The sequence below is a fragment of the Oncorhynchus clarkii genome, chromosome 7, assembly GCF_045791955.1.
Source record: "Oncorhynchus clarkii lewisi isolate Uvic-CL-2024 chromosome 7, UVic_Ocla_1.0, whole genome shotgun sequence".
NCBI lineage: Eukaryota > Metazoa > Chordata > Actinopteri > Salmoniformes > Salmonidae > Oncorhynchus > Oncorhynchus clarkii.
In genome coordinates this window covers 47,600,254-47,616,076 of record NC_092153.1, presented here as the reverse complement: position 1 = coordinate 47,616,076, position 15,823 = coordinate 47,600,254, and positions in this window count along the sequence as shown.

Here is a 15,823-nt window from a genome sequence, read left to right as displayed (position 1 = left end):
TTTTTGGGTTGGTCAGGGTGTGATTTGGGTGGGCATTCTATGTTATTTTTCTATGTGTTTGTAATTCTTTGTTTTGGCTTGGTATGCTTCTCAATCAGGGACACCTGTCGATCGTTGTCTCTGATTGAGAACCATACTTAGGTAGCTTTTCCCCACAGAGTTTTTGTGGGTAGTTTTCTGTTTTGTGTCTTTCTGCACCAGACAGAACTGTTTCGGTTTTCTTTCATTCTCTTTGTTATTTTTGTTAATCAGTGTTCAGTTCAAATAATAAAGATGAACACGTACCACCCGCAACTTTGTCCTCCACTCCTTCCAACAGCCGTTACAGTCTCTACTATTATTCTGACATTTCACATTCTTAAAATGAAGTGGTGATCCTAACTGACCTTAGACAGGGAATTTTTATTCTGATTAAATGTTAGGAATTGTGAAAAACAGAGTTTAAATGTATTTGGCTAAGGTGTATGTAAACTTCCGACTTCAACTGTACATATTACCTCGACTTACCTGTACACCCACACATTGACTCGGCATCGGTACCCACTGTATGTTATTGTTATTTCATTGTTGTTCTTATATTTTTTACATAGTTTTTTTTGTAAATATTTTTCTTAAGCTCTTAATCTCTTCGAAGTAAGCATTTCTCGGTAAGGTCTACTACACCTGTTATGTTCGGCGCACGTGACAAATTAAATTGTATTACCACCCAGCAGTGGTATGCAGGGTGGTATACCTCTAGTTGATATCTGCCCAGTATCAAACAAATTGACTAATTCTACACAATAAGAGTAATTTTATTCCTGTATCAATAATTGCTGCAACAGAGTGAAATGTAGAAACCTCAGATTGGTACTTCAATACCCCAGGAGATTTCAATTGAACTGCACTGTCCTGTCTTTCTTTTGTTTGTTAGAGGTCACGATGAAGCTCTGATATTTTCAGCTGAATTCCTTTAAGAAGATAGGGAGTCCATGAATAGCCAAAGCATCGACGGTGGGGTTTCAATGCGATTCATTCACTCACAGTTCTAAAAGGTCATTCATTAGTGGTAGGCGCTGACTCTCTTGTCGAAACACCAATACATCTTCATAGGGGGGCAGGCCTGAACAATTCCCGCTGTGCATTCCTGTTTGTGTCACTTTGCACGCAAGACCAAACAAGCCAATGGATGTCATCTCTCATCCAGGCGTTCCCGTGTACATGGACCAAATGCTTATATACAACATAGAGGAACAGCATGGTTACACAGTCAGAATTAGACAAAGGGGGATATAGAAGGATGAGGGAGAAGAGGATCAAGGAAGGATGAGTGGGATCATTTGGTCCCTCCTGTTTGTGTTTTATATTTCTCGCTTCATCAATACCAAGCTCATTATGTGTCTTTGTGTATCTAAGACCCCGGACACACATTATGTGACATGCTATTGGAGAACCAACAGGATGTTAGCTGTTTATTCACTGCTGTCCCGTCAGGATGAAGACTCTGCTAGAGTGGTGGATGTTGATGAGGTTGGTGACGAAGATTTAAGATGAAACCGTGTTTACTTTTCCCCTCTAATCAAATAAAATTTAAAAAAATCCAAGAACCTAAATATTCCCTGAATTATGTATGAAATCTTCACATCTAAAGGTACTCTCTGTTGCTGTTCATTCCCTGTGTCAGCAGCATGAACAACACACAATCTCAGCTGAAACGCAAAGCAAATGGACACATTTTGATTCCTAAAAGTAAATAATCACCATATCTGAAATGCAAGACATTAAACTTTGAAAGTATATCTAGATTATCATGAAATGGTATTAAATTCACACTACCTCTCCAGAGTGTCACGATGTATTCTGGGGCTTTCAGATGATTTCCATGTGTTAATTAGATAGGCCATGTATTAGTTATCATTTTACTAATAAGACTTGCTCTTAACCTGTCAGTCTACATTGAGAACAGATATGATATAAGTGAAAAAAGGTAACATAATGCAGACGACAGGGCCTGGAAATATGGTAAGGGGAAGGAGAGAGTTGACAAGACATTTAAGAAGCCTAACGGAATATGACACTGAAAATAAGTGTTCACATATTGGTACAGGTTGTGCAGAAGCTCAGCAAACCAGTGAAGTATTGTTCTGCATTTGGGAATGTATTATCAAAGGGGGTGAGAAACAGAGAAAGGGGGTGAGAAACAGAGAAAGGGGGTGAAAAACAGAGGGAGAGGAGAATGAGGGAGAGATAGAACGAACGGAATGAGGCAATGGTACACTCTTAAAAAAAAGGGTTCCATAAAGGTTATTTGGCTGTCCCCATAGGAGAACCCTTTTTGGTTCCAGTTAGAACTCTTTTAGGTTTAATGTAGAACCCTCTGGGGAAAGTTTTTTTTTACCTGGAACCAAATAGGGTTCTATCTGGAACCAAAGGGGTTCTTCAAAGGATTCTCCTATGGGGACAGCCGAAGAACACTTTTAGGTTGTAGATAGCAATTTTTTTTTCTAAGAGTGTAGAGAGAAAGACGGAAAAAGATAAGGGAGACGGGAAAGCAACGAGAGAGCAGAGGGATGAGGTACCAGTATTTCAATTAAATTAAAGCAATTGTTTTTTATCTTTGACGCAGGTTAATGAAACTAATTAGTCTTCAGAGCGTTAACCCTTCTGGCGTGTCAGATAATTGCCAGAGGCTTAGATAGTGTCAGTCAATTCCTAGCCTACGCTGTAGGGAGGGAAAAACAAACATAGATCCTTATCACTCCTCTAACCATTACACAAGAGGATTACATCAACCTTAAGTCCCCTTTTGACTTTATAGTCTTATTCGGCATTAACGTCAGACAGGCAATACAGACTTGGATAGTATTGGATTTGTTTGAGAATCTACTGGCCCTGGTAGAATTGTCTAGAGCGTGGTCAGAAGCGAACAATGCTTGGTTCAGCTTTACATTGAAGTCTTACACAATTGAAGTCTTACACAATTGAAAATGGCATTGGACAGGCCTAGATAGAACATTCTGAAAGTCTTTGAGGTCTTCATACGCTTTGTAATTGGCAGATGAGACTTCAACACTATAGGAGTGACTGTGATTCTCAAAGGACAGAGAGGGAGACATACCAATCATGTCTTTTGTCATGAAATTCTCATGTTTCTCATTTAGCATATGGATTATATTCCATCTATTCTATCAAACGTAGAGTTAACTCATGAAGATGTTGACTTAAATCATATTGCCATTTTGCATCTGTGAATTAAGATCATTAAATAATGTCCATTGATGCAGAATGTTAATATGTGAGGCTACAGTTTGTATTGTGTCTTTAATTTATATAACATTACTAAACAAGAATGCATTGCAGATAATGCATGGCTAATCTAGAGCACTGAGTCAGAAGGGCACTGAGCCTGCTGTCCATGGTGCTGAATAAGCAGCTGGAAGTATCATTCTAAAGCCAGTCCTGCAAGCTGCAGCTGTACCTGTCTGTGGTACTGAAACCAGCCCTACTAGTTGGTTTTGACTCGATGGTATATATAATGAACAAGAATATAAACGCAAGATGCAACAATTTCTCAGATTTTACTGAGTTACAGTTCATATAAGGAAATCAGTCAATTGAAATACATTTATTGGGCCCAAATATATGGATTTCACATGACTGGGCAAGGATGCAGCTATGGGAGTGCCTGGGAAGGTATAGGCCCCCCCACTTGGGAGTGACATTCAGAGACCTGTCCTCTTGCATTGTCTTGCCTGTGTGCTTAGTGTCGTTGTCCTCTTGGAAGGTGAACCTTCGCCCCAGTCTGAGGTCCTGAGTACTCTGGAGGAGGTTTACATCAAGGATCACTGTACTTTACTCCGTTCACCTTTGCCTCGATCCTGACTCGTCTCCCAGTTCCTGCCAGTGAACATTCCCACAGCATGATGCTGGCCCCACTACGTTTCACCATAGGGATGGCGGCAGGTTTCTTCTAGACATGACGCTTGGCAATCAGGCCAAAGCGTTCAATCTTGTTTCTCATGGTTTGAAAGTCTTAAGGTGCCTTTTGGCAAACTCCAAGCGGGCTGTCATGTGCATTTTGCTGAGGAGTGGCTTTCCTGGCTAATCTACCATAAAGGACTGATTGGTGGAGTGCTTCAGAGATGGTTGTCCTTCTGGAAGTTTCTCCCATCTCCACAGTGGAACTCTAGATCACTGTCAGAGTGACCATCGGGTTCTTGGTCACCTCCCGGACCAAGGCCCTTCTCCACCGATTGCTCAGTTTGGCCGGGCCACCAGCTCTAGGAAGAGTCTTGGTGAGTCCAAACTTCTTCCATTTAAGAATGATGGAGACCACTGTGTTCTTTGGGACATTCAATGTTGCAATCATTTTTTGGTACCCTTCCCCAGATCTGTGCCTCGACACAATCCTGTTTCGGAGCTCTACGAACAATTCCTTCAGCCTTATGGCTTGTTTTTTGGTCTGACATGCATTGTCAACTGTGGGACCTTAAATAGACAGGTGTGTGCTTTTCCAAATCAAGTCCAATCAATTGAATTTATCACAAGTGGACTCCAATCAATTTGTAGAAACATCTCAAGGATGATCAACTTCGAGTCTCATAGCAAAAGGTCTGAATAATTATGAATACTTATGTATAGAAGGTATTTCTATTTTTGTTTCATTAGACATTGGATAAAAAAAATTTAAAAAAATTGCGCTGAGTCATTATGGGGTATCCATTTAGAATCTATTTTAGAATAAGGCTGTAATGTAACAACATTTGGAGAAGTCAAGGGGTCTGAATATGTTCCGAAGGCATTGTATTTGCAAATTGTGAAAATTATAATAATCCCATTTTAGAGTAAGAGCTGTTTGAAAAGACCGCCTGATAGTTTTGCCTGTTTGGTGGGATGAAGTTTTGGCCTTCCTTGGTGACATCACCATGTAGTAAATGAATAAACCAATAAGAGAGTTCCAAACCTCTCTGCCAAAAACAGCTTATTTTCAGTTGTTTTCCGCTCCCCACTTAGACCACTCCCAGGCAGTCCTAGCTAAATTCTTGCTTGCTATTTTTGTTTATTTCTGATGGTTTTAATTGAAAGAAAAGAAATCAAATTACATTTTATTTGTCCCATGTGCCGAATACAACAGGTGTAGAACTTATCCTGAAATACTTACTAACAGGCCCTTAAACAACAATGTAGTTTTAAGAAAAATAAGTGAGGAAAATATTTATTAAATAAACTAAAGTAAAAAAGTAAAAGAGCAACAATAAAATAACAATAACAGATTATGTACAGGGGGTACCGGTACAGCAAAGTACAAAAAAAAGGGGGGGGGGGGGGGTCAATGCAAACAGTCCGTGTAGCCATTTGATTAGCTGTTCAAGAGTCTTATGGCTTGGGGTAGAAGCTGTTAAGAAGCCTTTTGGACCTAAACTTGGTGCTCCAGTACAGCTTGCCGTGCAATAGCAGAGAGAACAGCCTATGACTAGGGTGGCTGGAGTCTTTGGACAGGTCCTGGATGGCAGGAAGCTTGGCCCCAGTGATGTACTGGGCCCTATGCACAACCCTATGTAGCACCTTGCGGTCGGAGGCCGAGCAGTTGCCATACCAGGCGTTGATGCAACCAGTCAGGATGCTGTCGATGGTGCAGCTGTAGAACGTCTTGAGGATCTGAATAGGTGTTGTTGTGCCCTTTTCATGACTGTCTATGGTGTGTTTGGACCATGATAGTTTGTTGGTGATGTGGACATCAAGGAACTTGAAACTCTCAACCTTCTCCACTACAGCCCCATCGATGAGAATGGGGGTGTGCTCCACCCTCCTTTTCCTGCAGTCCACGATCATCTCCTTTGTCTTGATCACGTTGAGGGAGAGGTTGTAACCTGGCACCAAACTGCCAGGTCTGACTTCCTCCTTATAGGCTGTCCTACCACCATTGTGTCGTCGGCAAACTTAATGATGGTGTTGTAGTTGTGGGTGAACAGGGAGTACAGGAAGGGACTAAGCACGCATCCCTGAGGGGCCCACGTGTTGAGGATCAGCGTGGCAGATATGTTGTTGCCTACCCTTACTGCGTTGGGGCGGCCCGTCAGGAAGTCCAGGAGCTTAGCTTAGTGATGAGCTTTGTGAGCACTATGGTGTTGAACGCTGAGCTGTAGTCAATGAACAGCATTCTCTCATAGGTGTTCCTTTTGTCCAGGTGGGAAAGGCCAGTGTGGAGCGCAATAGAGTTTGCATCATCAGTGGATCTGTTAGGGCAGTATGCAAATTGGAGTGGGTCAGGGGTTTCTGGGATGATGATGTTGATGCGAGCGTTGGAGCCAGTGTAGTAAGATTCAATCTTAGTCCTATATTGATGCTTCGTCCGAGGGCATTGCGGGATTTCTTATAAACGTCCGGGTTAGAGTCCCACTCACTGAAAGCGCAGCTCTACCCTTCAGCTCAGTGCAGATGTTGCATGTAATCCATGGCTTCTGGTTGTGGTACGTACAGTCACTGTGGGGATGATGTCATTGATACACTTATTGATGAAGCCGGTGAGTGATGTTGTTTGTTCCTCAATGCCATCGGATAAATCCCGGGAACATATCCCAGTCTGTGCTAGCAAAACAGTCTTGTAGTTTAGCATCTGCTTCATCTGACCACTTCTGTATTGAGCGAGTCACTGATACTTTCTCCTTTGGTTTTTACTTGTAAGCAGGAATCAGGAGGATATAATTATGGTCAGATTTGCCAAATGGATGGCGAGGGAGGGCGAAGGAGAGCTTTGTACGCGTCTCTCTGTGTGGAGTAAAGGTGGTCTTGAATTTTTTTACCCCTCTTGTTGCACATGTGACATGCTGGTTGAAATTAGGTAAAACAGATTTAAATTTCCCTGCATTAAGGTCCCCTGCCACTAGGAGCGCCGCCTCTGGATGAGTATTTTCTTGTTTGCTTTTGGCCTTATACAGCCGGTTGAGTGTGGTCTTAGTGCCAGCATCAGTTTGTGGTAGGAAATAGAGAGCTACAAAAAATATAGATGAAAACTATCTTGGTAAATGGTGTGGTCTACAGCTTATCTTGAGATACTGTACTCTACCTCAGGCGAGCAAAAATTAGAGACTTCCTTAATATTAGATTTTGCACACCAGCTGTTATTGACAAATAGATTCAGACCACCACCCCTTGTCTTACCGGAGGCAGCTGTTCTGTCTTGCCGATGCATGGCAAACCCAGCCAGCTATATATTATCCGTGTCGTCATTTAGACACAACTCTGTGAAACATAAGATATTACTGTTTTTAATATACTGTTGGTAGGGTCAACTTCAACGGAGCTTATCCAGTTTATTCTCCAACAATTGCACGTTGGCCAATAGCACGGATGGTGGAGGTGGGTTACCCACTTGCCAAAGAATTCTCACAAGGCACCCGGACCTGCGTCCCCTGTTTCGGCATCTCTTCTTCATGCGAATGACGAGGATTTGGGCCTGGTCCGGTATCAGCAGTAAATCAATCGCGTCCGACTTGTAAAAAAATATATTTATAATTCGTCCAGTTCAAGGTGAGTAATCGCTATTCTGATATCCAGAAGCTCTTTTCATAAGAGACTGTGGCATAAACATTATGTATGTTACAAACAACGCGAAAAAACACAAAATAGCACAATTGGTCAGGAGCACCTTAAAATGGCAGCCATCTCCTCCGGCACCATCACACATAATAAGGTACTTAATTGTTAATCAGAAATAATTTTATATTTTAGATAAAAACGGCTGCATTGGACCTTTAACATATCAATCTTACAAGCATAACCTTGTGTAGCCTGTTTAAATCCTGACTATTGATTGAGTGACCTTTATGTACATGGACAAGCCTTGCAATGGGGCAAAAATAGATTATTACCTCCTATATCTGTTGTCCAAAGCTCTCAGAACCCCTGGCCTGTCAATCAATACACATAACTGCAGCTGAGATTCTTCAATCCACATAAAAAAAAGAAGAAGTGTCGATAATAATTGAAGTGTGTGGTGTTGAAACTGAATTAATGCAATGCATGAGAGAACTAGTTTCACTTTGTTCAGACTGAAATAAGACCTCTCAATGACTAGGCTAGTTGGCTTTACATCTAAAATCTCTCCCACATTTTGATCAACAGCTGCCCCCTGGCATTCTCTAGGGCTAGACTCCTGAACCATATTCTGAACTTAAATCCTGGCTCGTTTGAAAGGTGAACTCTCTCCTGTGTCTGTCTCATTATTACAGAAGGTGTTAGCCTACTTAGAGGGAAGATAACAATGCAAAAGATTGATCACCTGTAGATTTACTTCTGTTGTGTTGCACCTATTAAACATTTTTTTTAGGTGTCATTCTAAAATTAACCATTGTAGATTAACCAAATGTGATAATTAGGTTTATATCTTAAATTAAAGTGTGTTACTTACAAAAGTGTGAAATATAACTGTGACTCCACTAACTTTAAGAGACATCTACAGCACATGAAAAATGAGCGCTTGTTAGGGATGACAGTAAGATTTACGGTGTAAAGTTTGTAAGAATGCTTAGCTCCACTGTCTCGCATCGAGAACCCTGAATCTCGAGTGAAATTGAAGTTGATGGTGAACTGTAGAGCTCCAACTAGGTCAAAACTATTTCTGGTCTCCCGCCATAAGAGGTGCTCTAACACACTTGCAGAGGCTAGTGGCAGAATATCAATCTAGCTGCAAATGAACCAGCTGGCACTGCGGATATACAAACCTCCTTTTGCTTTCTGCCTGGTCAAAGCCAAATTCCAGCAGCCAGTATCTCCTAGACTGGGTGAAACTGATCCCACACAACAGAGAGAGGGATCACACCCTGTTCTATTCATCATGCACTGTTTGAAGATTGCTGTCTTAACTGAAAGAGATGGAAGTTCAGTTGCAGATGTTTCAAAAAAAGTACTGCTAGTACAACAAAAACATGTATTTATTTATGTAAACAATGTTTTTTTAGTTTCTTTCAAGAGATTAACTTAATATGAACAGTTATGAACCCATATTATCCCCTTGAAAATGTTTTGTTTCTTTAACCAAATATTTATTACCATTGAGCTGGAGGCATATTCACAGAGTGTACAAAACATTAGGAACGCCTGCTCTTTCCATGATATAGACTGACCAGGTGAATACAGGTGAAAGCTAGGATCCCTTATTGATGTCACTTGTTAAATCCACTTCCATCAGTGTAGATGAAGGGGAAGAGACAGTTTAAAGAAGGATTTTTAGGCCTTGAGACAACTGAGAAATGGATTGTGTATATCAAATCAAATTGTGTTTGTCACATGCGCCGAATACAACAGGTAGATCTTACAGTGAAATGCCTTAAAACGCTCTAAAAAGGGTCAAAGACTTCAGACATCCTAGTCATAGACTGTTCTCTCTGCTACTGCACGGTAAGCGGTACCGGAGTGCCAAGTCTAGGTCCAAGGGGCTTCTAAACAGCTTCTACCCCCAAGCCGTAAGACTCCTAAGCATCTGTGGACCTGTTAGGGCGGTGCCCAGCCCGGCTGTGATACAATCTTCGGCAAAATCATTCGCAAGGAGATTCCTGCAAAAATATTATTTGAAGATGAAGTGGCAAATTGGAGTGGGTCTAGGGTTTCTATCTAGGGTTTCTGGGATAATGGTGTTGATGTGAGCCATGGCCAGCCTTTCAAAACACTTCATGGATACAGATGTGAGTGTTATGGGTCGGTAGTAATTTAGGCAGTGCCATGACGTTGCCCTGTTGGGGGAGGTTCATGACCCCCCCATAAATATCTTTCTCCCTTTTTGTCTCCAGTCTTCAGAGTGGACTCTAAGAAAGCCCTTTTGTCAACAGAGAGAGAGTATTGTAACATCAAAAGTTTGGAGAAAAGAACAATCTTTATGTAATCCAACCAGTTGAAAGTATCCATTGGTACTTAAAGAATATGATGTCAGATCAGTTGTCGTCTGAGATATTATTACTGATGATAGAACGACAAACTGTGTCTTGGAAGTCTACACATTCTAGTTATCAGATTCACATGGAATTCTTGTACAATTTAAATGTTTAAATGTGAAACTATTTGTAAAAAGATTCAATGTGATTTTAGCATCTAAATGAGATAATTGTTTTCATAAGTGAACGATGACGCGAGGACTGCTTTCCATACGTTTAAAAGGGCTAATATCAACTACAGAACTAAGCCATTCTCAGCGTGAGCTCTGGTTGCGAAAGGTTGAATGACTACAACCTAACAAAATTAACATTGCGTTCCCGATGACGTGAGGACTGATGTCCATACGTTTAAAAGGGTGAATTTCAACGTGGAGGTGATGATCGACACGCTGGAAGGATGAATTTCGACTATAACCAGCCAGAATATGGCATGAGCTTATAGTATGGCAACTTGGTATGAACTTTGAACTTATTCACTAAAGAAGTGATACAGCCTGGGCATTGAGTTATCAGCAGCAGCTGTGGACGTGCGTGGCCTGGGAAGTGATGGAGAATCTCTTCGGAACGACAGCGTGCTACATCTTATCCATTCTACCACCAGACAACAGGGTACTACAACGTATCCATTCTACCACCAGACGACAGGGCACTAAAATGTATCCGTTCCATCATATTCTTCAAAGGACAAGGGAGATCTCTGCCGGGCACCCAGCCTTCGATCTTCGACCAATCTATCGAAGTGCAGCTCAGAGTAAAAATATTTCTTGCATTGTCCTTTTCTGAATGGGTGGTTATTTAGAATGCATAAGATTCTGTATTTACGATAGCTTAGCTTCATAAGGTTTGATAGAGACCCAATCCTTTTGTTCCTCAGTCTTCCCGTACTTTCATTCAAAACCAACCCCCTTTCTTTGTGTAACCAGCCGTCATATTGGTTTCGCCCGCTAGGGACGTTTTATTTTATGACATAATTATTAATCTATGTATGTGTATACATCCTGTGTATATGTAATTCTGTGTCATTATTTACGTATTTAGTAAATAAATAATTAAACCAAATTTTGTTAGCCAGGGTTCGTGAAGATAAGAGATAATTTTACGACGTTCAGATGAGACTGAATAAGGTGACGATTAATAATTGACTGCTATTGATATAAAAGATTACCAGGTCTTTAATGGTTTATTCGGAGGACAACAGATCTATAAACATTCTTCAGTGGTGCCCCGACTTCCTAGTTAATTACATTTACATGATTAGTTTAATCAGGTAATATTAATTACAGAGAATTGATTTTATAAAATAGCATGTCATATCATTTAATCCATAGTAAAGACACGACAGCAGGTTCCCTTAGTGTTCTTGGGCACAGGGACTATGGTGGTCTGCTTGAAACATGTTGGTATTACAGACTCAGACAGGGAAAGGTTGAACATGTCGGTGAAGACACTTGCCAGTTGGTTAGCGCATGCTCAGGGTACTCGTCCTGGTTATTCGTCTGAATGTTACCTGTTTAAAGTTCTTATTCCTGTTGGCTGTGGAGAGCGTGATCACACAGTCATACCTCAGGTAGGCTATACTCTGCCTTGTCTCAGGATGGTAAGTTGGTGGTTGAAGATATCCCTCTAGTGGCGTGAGGGCTGTGCTTGGCAAAGTGGGTGGTGTTATATCCTTCTTGTTTGGCCCTGTCCGGGGGTATCATCGGATGGGGCCACAGTGTCTCCTGACACCTCCTGTCTCAGCCTCCAGTATTTATGCTGCAGTAGTTTATGTGTCGGGGGGCTAGGGTCAGTTTTATCTGGAGTGCTTCTCCTGTCTTATCCGGTGTCCTGTGTGAATTTAAGTATGCTCTCTCTAATTCTCTCTTTCTCTCTCTTCGAGGACCTGAGCCCTAGGACATGCATCAGGACTACCTGGCATGATGACTCCTTGCTGTCCCCAGTCCACCTGGCCGTGCTGCTGCTCCAGTTTCAACTGTTCTGCCTGTGATTATTATTATTTGACCATGCTGGTAATTTATGAACATTTGAACATCTTGGCCATGTTCTGTTATAATCTCCACCCGGCACTGCCAGAAGAGGACTGGCCACCCCTCATAGCCTGGTTCCTCTCTAGGTTTCTTCCTAGGTTTTGGCCTTTCTAGGGAGTTTTTCCTAGCCACCGTGCTTCTACACCTGCATTGCTTGCTGTTTGGGGTTTTAAGCTGGGTTTCTGTACAGCACTTTGAGATATCAGCTGATGTACAAAAGGCTATATAAATACATTTGATTTGATTTGATTTGATATTCTGCCCAAACTCTGTATGCCATGGGTTCACCAACCCTGTTCCTGCAGCCACCCGGTGCTTAATTTGGGAAACCAACTGAAATATGTTTGGGAACATTGATAACAAAACACATTTAATTAAAAAGTTGACAGCCCTCCTGGAGAAAGGAATGAAGGGCAGAGGGGAGGAGATTCTGTGGCTAAAGGTAATGTGTCAGCCTATTAATTATGGAAAGATAAATGGAAAGAAAAAAAGGAATATTGGAAAGAAAAAAAAGTATATTGGAAAGATAAAAAAGTATATGACTAGGCTATTCAAAATCAAATTCACTATAATTATAGCGTAACTCTGAAATTGTTTGATATGTACCAAAGATATCTTAAATATCTTAAGAAATGTTTTTCTACTGTGTGTAATATGCGGTGGGTTATGTATTGTGTAACGGCACAATCATTGTTTTAATTCAGTTGTTTTTTTCCGGAGTTGGGCTCATATATACAGTTGAAGTCGAAAGTTTACATACACTTAGGTTGGAGTCATTAAAACTCACTTTTCAACCACTCCACAAATTTCTTGTTAGTTTTGGCAAGTCGGTTAGGACATCTACATTGTGCATGACACAAGTAATTATTCCAACAATTGTTTGCAGACAGAATATTTCACTTATAATTGACTGTATCACAATTCCAGTGGGTCAGAAGTTTACATACATTAAGTTGACTGTGCCTTTAAACAGCTTGGAAAATTCCAGAAAATGATGTCATGGCTTCAGAATCTTCTGATTGCAACTGTGGGTGTATTTCAAGGCCAACCTTCAAACTCAGTGCATCTTTGCTTGACATCATGAGAAAATCAAAAGAAATCAGCCAAGACCTCAGAATTTTTTTTCAGACGTCCACAAGTCTGGTTCACCCTTGGAAGCAATTTCCAAATGCTTGAAGGTACCACGTTCATCTGTACAAACAATAGTACGCAAGTATAAACACCATGGGACCACGCAGCCGTCATACCACTAAGGAAGGAGACGCATCTCCTAGAGATGAACGTACATTGGTGCGAAAAATGCAAATCAATCCCAGAACAACAGCAAAGGACCTTGTGAAGATGCTAGAGGAAACAGGTACAACATTATTTATACCACAGTAAAACGAGTCCTATATCGACATAACCATGAAAGGCATCTCAGCAAGGAAGAAGCCACTGCTTCAAAACCGGTATAAAAAAGCCAGACTACGGTTTGTAACTGCACATAGGGACAAAGATCTTACTTTTTGGAGAAATGTCCTCTGGTCTGATGAAACAAAAATGTAACTGTTTGGCCATAATAACCATTGTTATGTTTGGAGGAAAAGGGGGAGGCTTGCAACCCAAAGAACACCATCCCAACCGTGAATTATGGGGGTGGCAGCATTGTTTTGTGTAGGTGCTTTGCTGCAGGAGGGACTGGTGCACTTCCCAAAATATGTGGATACATTGAAGCAACATCTCAAGACATCAGTCAGGAAGTTAAAACTTGCTCAAAATGGGTCTCCCAAATGGACAATGACCCCAAGTTTACTTCCAAAGTTGTGCCAAAATGGCTTAAGGACAACAAAGTCAAGGTATTGGAGTGGCCAACACAAAGCCCTGACCTCAATCCTATAGAAAATGTGTGGGCAGAACTGTAAAAGTGTGTGCGAGCAAGGAGGCCTACAAACCTGACTCTGTTACACCAGCTCTGTCAGGAGGAATGGGCTAAAATTCACCCAACTTATTGTGGGAAGCTTGTGGAAGGCTACACAAAACATTTGACCCAAGTTAAATCATTTAAAGGCAATGCCACCAAATACTAATTTAGTGCATGTAAACTTCTGACCCACGGGAATGTGATGAAATACATCAAATCTGAAAGAAATAATTATCTACTATTATGCTGACATTTCACATTCTTAAAATAAATTGGTGATCCTAACTAATCTAAAACAGGGAATTTTTAATAGGATTAAATGTCAGGTTATTGTGAAAAACTGAGTTTAAATGTATTTGGCTAAGGTGTATGTACGTCCGACTTCAACTGTAGGTTTATGCATATGCATATGCATAAACTCTAATGTGCATACTGGTGTTTTGAATAAATTATCACCTTCAGAAAGCACTGTCCGTTTCATTGTGTTAGGCTTTGAAACAACATCCACAACGAGCATGTTTTCCACTCAATTTCAACCTGTTGCTGAAATTCTTTCTTCAAATTGATTTTCGATGCATTTGCATTGATGTCAGAGTGGTTTGAGGGACAATAGAGCCCTGAGTACCAGGCCATCAGCAACCTGACTGTTGTTAGCGAGTTGGGTACTACTAACACATGTCCAGAGTGCATAAGAGGAGTTACCGTGACTCACATATCATTTTACTCTGGTCATGACTTACCGGCAGTAATCCGGTCACCACAAAAGCCCTAGGAGGAAAACAAGATAGTTTCATCAGTGCCATAGTCAGTGCCATAGTGTGGGGAAATTGTAGGTATGAGATGTACAGTATGTGTAAGTTACTGTATGTTTAGGTCTTTCTTACATTCCAGCATTAATTTGCTCATTGAGAATTTTTACTCATTGTGTTTCAATTTGTAAATTACTACATGTACTTATACAAAGTGATTAACGATTTGGACAACCATATGTGCCATCATTGCAATCTAAACATATCAGTGGACACAATCAAGTCATTTTTTAACAGCTTTTAAAAGAGGCATGCATTACATTCCAACCATAAGGCTTTTCCATTCTCAAACCGCACCTTCTAGTTAGAGTAAGGGGAGGTGTATGCATCCTCATCAACAACTCCTGGTGTACCAAAGTTGAAAACCTCTCGAGCTCCTGTTCACCCAACCTTGAATTTCTGATGCCCAAATGCCTACTCCACTTTATGCCGAGAAAATTAACGTATTATTATCACAGCTGTGCACAATATATACTGCAACAAGCAAACATCAAGGTGGCACTCAGCGAACTGTACAATAACATTAGACAGCAAGAATCCTCTCACCCAGAAGCAGTCTATCAGCAACATGTATCCTGCTCCATGAGAGGAAACAATGTGCTGGAACGTGTGTACACAAACATCTGTGACACATACAAAGCCATCCCCCGCCTTCACGTCGGCCAATCAGATCACATTGTTCTGTTCCTACTCACCATCTACAAGCAGCAACTCGAGGGAGCCACCAACACAGATAATAGTGAGTTTTTTTTTAATTTCACCATTATTTAACCAGGCATGACGCTTGGCATTCAGGCCAAAGAGTTCAATCTTGGTTTCATCAGACCAGAGAATCTGTTTCTCATGGTCTGAGAGTGTTTAGGTGCCTTTTGGCAAATTCCAAGCGGGCTGTCATGTGTCTTTTACTGAGGAGTGGCTTCCATCTGGCCAATCTACCATAAAGGCCTGAATGGTGGAGTGCTTCAGAGTTGGTTGTCCTTCTGGAAGGTTCTCCCATCTCCACAGAGGAACTCTAGATCTCTGTCAGAGAGACCATCGGGTTCTTGGGCACCTCCCGGACCAAGGCCCTTCTCCCCAGATTGCTCAGTTCGGCCGGGTGGGCAGCTCTAGGAAGAGTCTTGGTGTTTCCAAACTTCTTCCATTTAATAAGATTGATGGAGGCCACTGTGTTCTTGG